The sequence below is a fragment of the Hirundo rustica genome, chromosome 3, assembly GCF_015227805.2.
Source record: "Hirundo rustica isolate bHirRus1 chromosome 3, bHirRus1.pri.v3, whole genome shotgun sequence".
Lineage (NCBI taxonomy): Eukaryota > Metazoa > Chordata > Aves > Passeriformes > Hirundinidae > Hirundo > Hirundo rustica.
This window is the reverse complement of record NC_053452.1, coordinates 25,029,554-25,043,498: the sequence shown is the minus strand read 5'-3', so window position 1 is coordinate 25,043,498 and position 13,945 is coordinate 25,029,554.

The following is a 13,945-nucleotide window of genomic DNA, read 5'->3' as shown; positions in this document are numbered from 1 at the left end:
CATTCCTGTGTTTGGTCAAGTTGTTGTGGGTTCTGCTCTGGCCTGGCACCGTGAGTCCCCTCTACACAAGCAATTGCTGCTTTCGTGGCTACTGCTGTTTGTACTCCTTATTGCTTCTTTCATTTATCTTCGCTGACACACCAAAGGAAAGAGGGGGCCGAAAGGGGAGAATTTGGCTGTAAGCTAAATTGATTGCATGTTATATTTCATGGAAGTCTGGCAGGAAGAGTTGAGTGATCTCAAGAGTTTCGGGAATATTTTCGTTCCTATTGTGCAAATCAATCAAAGCGCATTCGGCCCCGGCTGCCCGCCCCCCTGGCAGCCCGGAGCAGAGCTCTCTGCGTTGTCAACAAAGGTTTGAATAGAACAAAAGTCTCCCAAGTGGACACTGCATTCACTTGATGGGGTCACATATTACCCAACGTTTAATAAAACTCACATGAATTTGAAAAGGATTCCCAGCTAGATCAATGACCGGAAAAGTAGTAAATTTAGCAGGTTGGAGGGATTTCCTAAAATCAAGGTGATGGTATTATGTGGGACAGTTACTCTTCTGCTTGGATTTTAAGTATCATGAGTGTCATGGGACTATTAGAATGAATTCTTGCCAAATAAACATATCCACCACTTTCCTGGGATGCTTCCACCCTGCATCTCTCATGGAGGAATTTGTTTAAAGTGGGTTGCTTTTTCCCAAGCCCACATCCGCAACCCCAGCTGACCAGGCTGGTTTGGATGCAGCTTTACACACTTCCCTGTGGCACCAGCGTAAACACGGCAGAGCCAGCAGAAATGGGGAGGCTCAGGCAACACCTAAGGGATTGCCCCCCCTAAGTGCTTGGGCAGAGATGTCTCAAGGAGATCATGCTCCCTCCCTTTGTGCCAGAGCAATGTCTTAACCTTCTGTAAAAAACAGAGCCACGATCCTGCTGCTTTCATCCTGCCCTTTTCCTTTAAAATCCAGAAGATCCCTAGGCTATAGTCACTCTGCTCACCTAGTATTCCAGGAGGTCCTGAAAAAAGGTGATCTTGGCAATCATGATTCCTGCTGCAGTAACAAACTTTTAAATGCTGGCAAAACATGGGAGCTTTTAATTTCGTGCTTGAAAGCAGAGTGAGAAATAATGACTCTGCATTCTCCCTCAGCAGAGGCACAGCCTTAGGCTATCTAAGGAACACAAGGCCATATGATGTGTCACTGTTCAAAAATTCAAAAGGAATCCAAAGGAGTACTTGGTGCTTGTTCCTCCACTGTTATCTGGCTCCCCACTAGCTTTGGCAATCCCTGTCACAAGTGAGAGCTGAGGGAATGCTGAGTCTGGAGTCATCACTCAGCCAACAAGTTAGTGCTTCTGCAAGATACACAGAACTTGCTGACTGCTGGCACCTTATTTTGGACACAACTCAGACTAGAAGGAGAGAACGGGTGCAAGAGCTTGCAAAAACCCACAGTTCTGGGCAGGCCTTTATTCCGTAAAAAACTTCAATGCACCCAGCTTGGATTTTGTAATCCTATTTGTCAGAACCTCTTGCATTTGGAGGCCATATTAATCACCCCTCTCTGCAGCAAGATGCAAAACAAACCACTCATTTAAAGTGTTTGTTCTTGGGTAACTCAGTACAAATTTATGTCCAATTAACATGTTTATGAGAGGAGGAATATGTAAGTACAATTTTAAATCAATATAAATATGGAATGTGAAGAATGTAAAAATCAGAAGAAAATCCCTCAACTTTCAACACAAGAATTATTTTCATGCTGTTTCATTCTATGTCTCTAAAGAACAAACATTTATTTATAGAAAAATATACAGGATTAAATTTTCCAGCTGGCTGCCAAAATTCTCTGCACCAGTGCCATGCTTCTGCAGCCAGAAGAGCAATAGTGCACAAAACGTACATAGATTTGCCCTTTATACATTGTCATGCACAGCTACTCTGTAAAACAGTTTCAGCTGGATGGTTCAGAAACTCAATTTTCAACTTCATTGAAAAGGCTGAGATTTTCAGAAAAGTTTAGGGATTGACTTTTGCTAAATATAGGTGACAGTAATTGTCTGGCTGCAATAATCTCTTCAAAAAATTACAGCCCAAAAATCCCATGTGATAACTATGAGTTTAAGAATCTAGCAGAAAAATTGTACTCTTGCTGGGAGTTTGCAGAGGCAGCCAGAAAACCACAGTTAAGGAACATTTAAAAACAGAACAAAACATTGCTGTTGATGAAAGTGAGTGCTCTGATGTCTAGCCAGTTTATTTCATAAACTTTTCAAACATAAAGCTCTCACACTACCACAGAGCAACCCAGTTTGAAGCCACCTGATCCACCCCAGCCATGAGCATTAACACTCTACAAGAAAAGATTATTATCTGGCACAGTTTTGCATTCCAGCAAGGATGCTAACTGTTGAATCCATGGATGCTAAGCTAAATGTTGTTTCTAATCAGAAGTAAATAATCTGCTAAAAGCCCACAGCTGTTTTCAAGCTCTCAGATTTATAGATAGAATAGGTATGTGGGATACACTTTATTATTAACCTCAGAGTTAATCGTTCCATTTTCTATCTGCACCATCAGTTATCAAACCAACTTTGTTGACTAGTACTGATGAGCTGTTATGTACCAGAGCTCAAAAGAGAGGTATGCTGATAAAAGAAAATGTGTGTTAAAGACTCATCTGCTCTTGAAAACCCTCAGAGCCCGGGGTGAATCCCCTCCCTCCCTCCTGCTACTGCCCACACTGCATTTGGAACGGCCCCAAACACAGCTGACTTTCTGGGCTGCAAATGCACATTGTTGGGGCACATTGATCTTCTTATCAACCAACACAATCAACAACCTTCTCCTCAGGGCTTGTTCTTAATCCATTCTCTGCCCACCCTCTATCTGTGCTTGGGACTGTCGCCCACCCAGGGGCAGGACCTTGCACTGGGCCTTGCTGAACTTCACGGAGTTCTCATGGGCACACCTCTCGAGCCTCTCCAGGTCTTTCTCAATGGCACCCCTCTCCTCCAGCATGCTGACCACACCACACAGCTTGGTGGTGGTGGGAAACTTGTTGGGGGTACACTCAACCCTACTCTCTATGTTCCCAACAAAGATGTTAAACAATATAAGCTAAAATGAAAGAATTCCTATTTCTACCAAATGCTATTCTGATTTTCATTGGTTGGTTCCTTGGTTGTCTTGATAAAGGAGGTTGGTGGACAGCTTTAAATCTGTTCTCACCACATGCTGGCACATCCCACCAGGGGCGGTAGCAACACGAGGGAGCACAGGAAGTGGCGGACAGAGACAGAAGGCGGCATGGGGATACACACCACATCTTGGAGACCAAAATCCCACAGGAAAAATTACCTGCAGCCTCAATCAGGATTGCAGCAAGCCCATAAGGCTTGGATAAAATTCGCCTCTTTTCTAAATGCATGCATTTCAATCACAACTCATTCCACTCCCTCGGATACATTTTTAATTTTTGACTGGAGTCACTGACAAGTGCATTTGGGTTGTGGTGCGTAGAGACTGGTGAAAAGGCCTAGGATTGATTTGGCTCTGCTTCAGCACTGAATCTGTGAACCAATATATCCAGAAAGTATCATTTAAAGTGTAAGTTGAAATGTGTTTCCTCAAAGTAATCCACTTTCTGCAGATATTTCGGATGGTCAAGTCTGATCACACAAACATTATGGAAAGCAAACACCAAACAGCTGTGAGCCAAATAAATCAATTTCAAATCCAGGGAAGACATTTGCAGAATTCAATAGGAACCATTATCCTTAGTTCCCAAGGAAAAGGGATCTCAGTTCCTCTTGCTGAATGTGTATTATTTGGTGCAATTACTAAGAAGTTGATGGATCAAGGATTTGAGGCCCAAATCTGGGATATACTGGAAGGGGTGAATACTGAGGAATATTTCCATCTACTTAATCTTGGGCTTAGCCTGCAGCACAGTGCAGTCACATGGAACAGTTGCTGTACGGGTGCTGAGCTGGATCTAGAACTGTTATACAATTACAAAATATCATACAATCATTTAAATGTGGAGGGTTTAAACCAGACTTCCTGTGTTGGGTACTTCCAGTATTTTTCCCTTTCTTGTTTTCTTCTTTTTAACTTTATCAATTTACTTATTTTCTGTTTGGCTTCTGGAATGTAATCAGCTGAAAAACCAGGCACAGAGAAAACAGTGTTGTGGGGCTTCCAGCCAGGTCCAGCAGTGCCCCAGGAAACACCAGGGCACCGTGACTTTGCCTGGTATCAGCAGGCACTCAGCACCCACAGGGCTGGCCAGTGTAAATGAATGCTGGCAGCAGACCCGTACTCCGGGAATAAAGGTGACATATAACTAGTCCATATGACTTCTGTTGATAATAATTGCAGGTAACTGGCCGCATTCTGCTAGTCCAAATGACTGTCACCATGTGCCCAGGGCACATGTTATCTGCAAAGGTTTCATATTTCATTTCAAGCAAGGAGTTATCCATTAATAAAAACAGAAGGCGATTACACAAACGTGCTCTCTGCCAAGACTGCCTAGCAGAGCACATGCGGAGCTTTTTAGGCAGTGCCTCCCCGCTGAGCAGCACTGCCCCTGTGCCTCCCTCTGCAGCACAGCCAGGCACGGGAGGGGCTCCCAGGGAATGGTAGAAATGCCTGAGTAATTCACTGTGGGGAAATGCAACAAGTAAATACTTGAACTGTGATGTCCAGTGAAAAGGAAACAAGACCATCTTGCTGTGGGAGAAGGGGCATGAAAAGATGTTAATCGCATGAGCAGTAATCTCTTTGGCTGCTCAGTGTGCCACACTTGGGCTTTGTTTGCCTTTACTTATCTGGCTTACTTACCCCAATCCGTGTGATCGTGGAGGTGCTGGAGGGCCTCTTTAAGTGTGCACGAGATCAGCTACTGGAGAAGGGCAATGAAACGTTAAGGAGGAAAGGTGGGACCATTACAAAAGCAACCTTCAAGGCCACCTATCTCGACAAAAGGGCTCTGGCAGGCAATAAATGCAGAAAATCATTGAGACAGCAATGAATTATGATGGCTATTAAAACCCACAACTGAATTTACAGAATCAGCTTCCCCTGATGTATTATAAAAATGCTTTACCCCAGGAACTGGAGATACCCAAATTAGTACTGCAGATTAATTACAGCTTTATTTAGCAGAACTGCAGAGGGGGAGTTCAGCTCAGTCAAAATAGCCTGGGTGTTAATAGTGTTAAACTTTCTGAATCTCATATACTGCCAGGAAATCATTAACGTTACATTTAACAATTTCAGGTACTTCTGGTTTTGAACTCCAATTTTATTATTTATGGAATTTTGATTGCAGAAAAAACATACCCAGCGCTTGTATTTAGATTCTGTTTACAAAGGAGCTCTGTCTTTTCTCTGGAACTTGCATAAGAACAGAAAAGTAGATTATGTGGTTTCTTAATAGTTCTTCACAAAGAGTCTTCTGTTTCTGACAAATGGTTTATGCAAATGTATTCTCTGAACTGCTTTAAGCTGTACTCATGGAAAAATGACATTTTGCAAGAGGGAACAATGAATATTCAATGCATCATTTCTTAGGTGAGCTAATGGACAGCTTGTATTCTGCAGCCACTGCCATTCTTTAATTTTGAAATTTTGACAGAGGGCAGAGAAGTATCAACAGGCAGTGGGAACTGAAAGGCACTGGTTCTCAGACCTTCCATCAGAATTCCAATAAAGGCAATTCAGGACTTTAAATTACAGGCTGGAAGGAAAATTTCAGTTTCCCCAAGCTCAGCTAAAGGGCTGTTTTACAAAAGGCAGTACAGAGAAAAAACAATCTGTCTGTATCCTTGAAATCATAGCTACTGCTGGGTTGTGGAAGGGCAAGGGGATGTCGGCTTCACAAAAGCCTCCCATAGATATTAATCCCTGGTGTGAATGGCACAAAAAAAGAAGCAATTTGGAATGTACAGGCTGTATCTTACAGGCCTTATTCATAAGAGCAGGCATGCTGAAGTCAAAAGCTTTGTTTGTATTGGGCTGGGACTCGCCAGAGAGCAAAGGAGCTGCATTTTGCAGTCCTGTTCAGAAAGGATGGTCTACAGGAGGAATTTGACCTTTCTATGACAAAACCAATTTAAGTCATCAATTCAAATACAACTGCTGTATAAAAATATTAGTGTTAATTTGATAGAGAGTAAGAAACCAAAAGGAGGAAGAAAGGCAAGTTAAAGAAGCTGGAATGTCTTAAGCCTCCTTTGCCTCTCATGCCCCTCACATGACAGAGGTAAGATTTTTGAGTCAAGTTCCACAAGTGAACACAACAGTTTAGGGAAGGTAGGCAGGCTTTGCTCTCTCCTTCTCATCCCTTTTCTGCACTCCCTCAGGTTTTCACAAGTATTTTTCTGTTTTGGAGATAGGATGCAAGTTGGTCTCAAGAGTTGCTTTCAAGCGTAACAGTATCCCATAGTGTCCAATTCCTTTGTATTTAGTTATTAATAGTCTTCTACATTTACCAGAAAGCTGGATAACCATATCTGTGAAACTTAGACATTTAGAGATAAAGAATTGCTTAGAAAATCTTCATCCAGATTGAAAAGAGGATCAGATCTCTTATGTTCATTTACAGCAAAGGTATTCAGCATGTGAAGCAGGGTAACTAATACCTCTGATTGCTGAGCTTCTCAAATTTATCCCATTAAGCGCAACTAGAGACTGGAAAACAATTTCATGCATATAAATGTCTCCTAGTAAGTACATTTAAATAACAGGTGACCTCAAAACAGAAACTTTTGGACATGGTTTAAAACTCAGCCTTCCAAACAGGGAATTTAACAGCACTATTGCAAAAAACACATAGCCAGTAGACATCTCATTTCCACACAGTCATCTGAATCTAATAGTCCAAATTCAGAGTTCAGTTACCCCACCATAATTCCTGAATTAGTTCAACCTATAAGCCACACATTCAACAAGTTAATTGTGGAGAAGAACTCAAAAACTGAGATTGGAGATCCTGCACTACAGTATTGGATCACACTGAATCTGCCTCAGTTGTTTTTACAAACTATGCCCAGAAAAATCAGAAACTCACTGCTTAGTCCAGGTCTATATTATATAGTCTATAATAGTAATATATTTCAATACTGCAAAAAGATTGCATTGTTGCACCTTTTTTTAGTTCCATTAGCAGAAGTGCTTTCAGAAACTTTCTGCACTAAATGTTGGGGGGAGCAATGAGCAATTCCAATCTGCGTGTAGAAATATCCACTGCTAGACATTAAAATTAATCTTCCAGGATGCTGAAAAATCCTGCTTTCTTTGTGGGGGGGGATGAGGTTTTGCTAAACAAATGTTTTAAATAGCCTTCTCTGGACAGTACCTGCTAGTATCAAGATTAATCTGAGCATGCTTTCCAACTTTCCTTGGACAGCATTTCTGGCTGACAAGCAAACAAATTTTGAAAGTAATTCACAGAGGAAAAAAAAATACTGAAAACATCAAAGATGTGCTTCATTCGTAGATTTAATTAAGATATCATGCCAATAGAAAAGCACTTAGTCGCAGAACAACAATTTTCTGCTGCTGTGTATGCACCAAGACTAAGCTGAAGAGCTTATTTTCAAAGTAAGAGATACTGGTCTGCCACAGCTGCCACGAGAAGTGATGTAACGCTCTCACAGACAATGTCTGGAGATGGTTTAATAATTTAAGCTGGTGGAAATCCTGACCGGCTGCTTGACAGAGAGGAGGAGACTGTGAGAGGAAAGGTCACGTCTGTACTTGCTCTTCCCCTCGAGGTCAATTGCTGGACACTGTCAGACACCACAGCCGGGGTTACTGGCTGATTAGTCAGCCCCAGCAAGGCCATTTTGGAGCAGATGGAAGTTGCCTGCATGACAGATTCTCAGTGTCACCACAGCTCTGGCTCCCAAACTTCATGCGACCTTTTGAAATCCAGTCGCTGCTTAATGCAGGGTAAGGAACTGGAGTTCGTGTCATCTGCCCAGTTTGCTACCTGGCACCATTCAGGACAAGCCCAATCCACACCTACATGTAATTCATGAGCAAAGCTGGGCTGTTCTCACAGGGTGAAGCCATGGCTGAGAAGCTGCACTGCTCACTGTGGGTCACAGCTCGAAAAGGGACAGAAATTAGAGAGAACAGAGTAGGTGGGGCACTGTGACAGCTCCCTGGGGGACCACGGTCCTCTGGGACCCATGCAGAGCCTAAACAGGTAAGAAAAGCCTTTTGTGTAGGGCCAGAGGGAAAGGGAGATTTGGGATGCTGTGATCCAGTGCTGATCACTCCCTCGCAGATGTATTCAGTTCAGGTTTTACCCAGCAGAAGCTTTAGGCCAACTTACATATTTTTAGCAAGTAAAAGGCCAGTTAGGTTATTTTCAGCAAACAAAAATGAATCATTACTTTGATTTGCAATTTTCAGGGACTGTTCCTTCTGACTAATAAATAAACAGGTACGAATGCATCTAAAACAGTAAATTAATGGCCTCAGTTTGCCCAAATAATTGCATGCTAAATTGCAGCTAAACTATCTATCATCTCTCCGTCAAACAATAATCTTTGTTTGTTATAAATAAAACCCTGATGCACACAAAGCCAGAAAACACCATGGCCCAGTAATTCTCCCCAGACACACACAGATAGGTCTTACTGTGTTCGCAAAACACATTTCTGACACTGAGGCTATCATGAAAAGAAAATGGCTTAAAACTTGACCAGAATCAATACTGAGACTGCAACAGAAATTGGAGCGTAAACTCAGGCTCCTAATATTGTGACTTCAAAGTTTTTCTCAAATTCCTTCTTAGAAGTCATGCTTGCACTACATAGAAAGATACTAAAATATTTCTTATATAACTGCTCTACTATGGCAAAAGCTGTACGTGGGGAATAAACTACTGAGCTGGCATTAATTTAATTTTACTCTGGTGTTCTGCAATATGGCATCTCCACTGCGTAAGGTTCTTCTATCTATCAACTTAAAGAGGCAAGTTTGACATTCAATTTATTTCTTGGATAAATTACTGGATGCTTCTGAAGTCTACACTGAAGCATGAAGTGATAGTGTCTGCTGAAGCCATCAGTTCTTATTGACAAGTCTGGTTAAATTATCAGGTTGTATGTAATTTTATTTGAGTGTAGGAAAATGAAGGTTATAGCCAAGAACTTTGTGGGGTTTTCTTTCCTGAGATGATGATTTATTCATTTTGGCTTCAATAGCTACGGTGTCAGGCGTATTTTATATTTTTCCAACTTTGACACTTCAAACATTTGATTTCCCTTTGCAACTTCCAGCCTAAAACATGTTTCCCATTATATATATTCGAGTGACTGCCTTGCACACACTGACTCATGAGGCTGGTTTTTATTTTCACAAAATATATAACCCTATTTGAATAAAATACAGATGGTGTCCAATACATTAAACACAGCAAATTTGCCATTCCCTTCTCCATCCCCTCTGTGTTCCCTCCCCCAGATTTTCTGTGGCTCTATGAAATCTTATCAGCCTCAACAGCTTGGAGAGGACATGGCAACAGAAATTTGATGCCATTCATACATGGTTTGCTGCAATAAACAATGTGCATTTTTTTAATTATTAGCGTTTTTCTGCATTTGGAGCTCTGCTTTAAAGTGAGCTTTGTGCCCCTTGGAAGGTACTGAACAGGCACCTTCATATTGCACTGTGGTAGAGTTTGAATATTGGGCAATCAACATGGCATATGGCACCAAGGTCCCAGGTGACAGCTGGAGCAGATTCAGCTGCCTCTTACATCACCAAGCAATTCAGAAGGGGGAAAGAAAAAAAAAAAAAAAAGGCCATATACAAGTGTATAGGAAATTACCTACGTGAATTAGTAAAAACTGCTGAAATTAGTTGAAGAAAACCCTGTTCTAGGTTTGCTCTGAAAGCCTAACTATACTTCATAGTATACACACACATAACATTTACTTGGAATGCACAAGGTTTGGGGTTTAAAATAAGATTCTATCAGCATCACTAGATGGCATTGGAGGTTGCTTTATCTCATCATAAGAAAACAGTCTATAGTAATTTTTATTAGGAACACTAAGTTTACACACTGAATTTATCCCAGGCAAGTTGAAGTCATGTTCTATGGTGAGGGAATTGCAACATGAGGCAAGAACCAAGGCTGGCTGAGCAGTCACAGCATTGCTGCAGTTTCCTTCTGCTACACACAAGGAATCCACCACCTCTGAGCAAGAAGGGGAGGACTGAAATCTGGAGAAAAATAAATTGCAAAGGCTACTGAAGAAACTGTGAACTGGTATTACCTGGGCTAGTGACTTTGGAGAAGTAAGAGTTAATCTCCCCCCGAGATGTAGGGTGGAACTTTTGGACTGCGTATTTGCTTTTCCCCCACAGCAAATTATACGATTATTATAAAAAAGGTATTTCCGTTTTTCTTACGCCTTCTTTTACTATATAGTTCTCATGTACCTTTCCTATTACTTTTAGAATGAGACATGTTTGTCATCCAGTGATATTTGTGGTTAGCTTCAATGTCCACTTTGGAATGACTGCTAACTTTAGCGACCGATTCTTGTCCATTGGTTGTTACTGCACAGAAGCCATGCAGAAGCAACTGCACCACAGCTGCCCTGATTTCTGAATTGCAAGAGTATTATTATACTCATAGAGCTCTCTTTTACTCCTACTCTTTAGTAGTTGGTAAAAAGAGGCAAAGAGGAGTTTGTTCGCCTATGAATACACAATTCCAGGAGCTCAGTCTCTAAGAAATGGACTGCATATTAGAATAATTATAGGCCATGGAACATGTTGCAATGTAAGGCAGCAAAATGGTGATTTCTTTTCACATCTGTCACTTTGACCCATAATCCAAGTCATTAAACTTTTCAATTCTCCAGAACTGAAGGGTCTGTTCACAAATTCACTGCATGAATGTGCAGAATTTTTTTGCATCTGTAATATTCTTTCTGCTTGAGAGCTGTCATTGACTGGAGTTCCATAATGAGTCACAAATCAGAGCCAGTACGAATCAAAAGCTGACATTTAATTGAAGCATTTCCATTATTTAAATGGGCTTTAGGTTTGTGTCTCATGGGGGTTAAAAGACAGGATGGTAAAACATGTAGAATAGTAGAACGCGTGATGATCAACAGTTTGTGCACAAGAATGAGGCACAATACCTGCCAGTAAGTCACACGAGGTTTTTCATAGGTCATGAACTTGCACAAACTCAAGGTCTTCTATAAAACATTTAATAAACCCTCTTCTAAGAAAAGTGCCACTGTGCTCCTGGTCACCTATTTGTCTAACTGGCTGCTCTGCATTCCTTCTTCTCTATTTATGGAAAGCTGTAATTCATAAATACCAATTTGTACCATTATCTTCATACATGCCAGGTACTTGTAGTTTTGAAAACTGGAACTTGTTCTTATGGCATACTTGAAGTTGGCAGAAGGATGATAAATAGGAATGGCATTGTACATATTAAACACTGAGTGTAAATGTGTAGCATTCATATTCTCTTCCTGGCATGATTTATTAAATAATATGTCTTTAATTTTCTGTGTCTTGTTAAAGCTTCCATCTAAAAGAAAGTTAAGTCTTCACGTTGCCATTGTTTAAATTTCACAGGAAACTACATGGTGCTCACATAGTCATGTACATAAAGAAAAGTCAGTGTATTTTTCCTCACACATATGGCTCAAACATTTAAGTCCAAGAGATAGGTTTTACTGAGTTCCTTCTCCATAGATACTTGAAAATCTAACAGTCTGATACTGTTTTATGTGAACACAAATCAAGGATTAACTGACCTACACTGGTAAAATCAAGCTAAGTAAGATCAGATCCTGACTTTATCATTTCAAGTAGCCACTGGATTATTTAGTCTTCCATCTCAGCCTCCCAGTCATTTGCTGAAAAACTGTGGTTAGCAGGGATTTTTTGTTTAAAAGCCACAATTTCGAATAAATGTGTTGTTTTGCCTTCTGGCTTGACATCAAAGACAGCTTCATAATGAGGGTGGCTCCTACTGAATCATATTTCCCATCAGTTCACAGAGAAGTGGGCACCTATTACACAAAGGCAACTGTTGACTGTAAACAACTGCAGAGGGAAGCGACAAAACGTCTTGCTTCCTCCACATTTTCTAAATGCACCTCATAAAAGCATCCATACCCATTAGGAAAAAAATCACTTGTATTTGCAACAAACTTACCTGTTAAGAGTTCAAATGCCAAGGCCCATGTCTATGTTGAAGGAAGGGCAGGGACTCTGCAAGCCCTGGGAGCTCTAGAGGAGGGCAGACCAACATGTTTCACTCCTGCTTAGAACACAGAGAGAGGAAAAAAATATATTTTCATGACCAAAAAAAGAGGATTCAATGATCACATCTCAAAAAACATTAAGCAGAGTATGACTGTGAAGTCATTGCTTTCCACCAATGTTTCTCTTCTTTTTTGAGTCCCTTTTTTTTTTTTCTGCAGTCAATTGATGAAAACTTCAGATGAGTCTTTTCAACCCAAATCTGACTTCTTTCAACACCATTCCACATTTTGACCAAAAGGTTAGGGATGTTTTCCTCAAAAAAACTTGTGAACAGTCTTGCCACTCCATTTTTTCTTTTCTTCCCCCGCCCCCCCCCCACCCCCAATAGTAGGTCGTAGTTAAGCCTTCACAGAATTTAGTGCTAAAGAATACAATATAAAAATATAAAGCTCCCCCTACTAAATCTGAACATCACTGTTCACATCATCACGGTTCATATTATTGCTTCCTGACAGGAAACATAATATGATCTCTGGATATTCACTACCACCTTCCATATGCTTTGAGTTACAAATCCTCTTGGTACAAGTTGATAAGGTGAATTTCAGAGGCAGGGACAAGGTCTTTGCTATGCCCCTACCCTGGTCAGGTCCTGCTCCAAGTCAGTCACCCAGGGTTGTCACACCACAGACAGTAACTGCAACAGGAAGAGCTGCCTTCATGCCAAGTTGCTGTTCTCCCTGCACCCCACGCCACCATTCCCACAAACCTCACTAATCCTATGGGAAACCTTGATCATGGCTGGCAGGACTAAGCAAAATGCCTCAGTGAAGCAACGAGAGGCAGGGCAAATCACAAATAGTTGTACTACACTGAATTCCATTATCTCCCATTGAAAAAGTACCTCTCAGCCATTCTTTGCCAGCATGTCACTGTTCATCCAACCTCCTTCACTCCTTACGCAAACTTACCTGAACTTCTCAGGTGGGAAGAGGGCCCACTTGTTTTCAGACCTTGTCTCATGGCAATTAGTAATTAGTATTACTAATTCCACCATAGATTTCTCCCAGATGTGATGTGAGTTCTGACCATCTCTTTGAAGCTGATTACAGGAGACCTCAGCTTTCTACTTGAAAAGACTGAAGCCGGGGAGAAAGCTCTGAAAAATGAGCCGAGATAAAGCAGTAGGCCCAGACAAGATAGGGAAAAATAGAATAATTTTTATTTTGGTCTAAGCGAAGATGAAAGCTTTCAGCATGCCTCCCCTGCAACTCTCAGGACATCAGGCCGAAGGTGACGCAGGTCAGTGCTTGTTTCATTGCCTGGAGCTTGTTCCCAGTGGTGGGGCTAGAATCACCTCCTCACCAAACCATCAGGAGACCGTGGGCAGCTCCTGGAGGTGCTCCAAGCCTCAGGCCAGCCAGGGCAACGTGGTGCTGGACTGGGCCACTCACTCAGCACAGCCCCTTGCAGAGCTGAAGCACCCATCGCCTCACACAGCTCTCACTTCTCCAGATGAACTCAACATCCTGTTTAGCACTTCATTTTGTGCACAGGCAATTGGTTTTTCACTGAGGAAATAAGCTCCCTCTGTTCAGCATGACACGTACATAAATACGTATACACATACACACACGTGCATGTGCACACACAGACAGCAGCCGTTTAAGGCCCTGTGGGT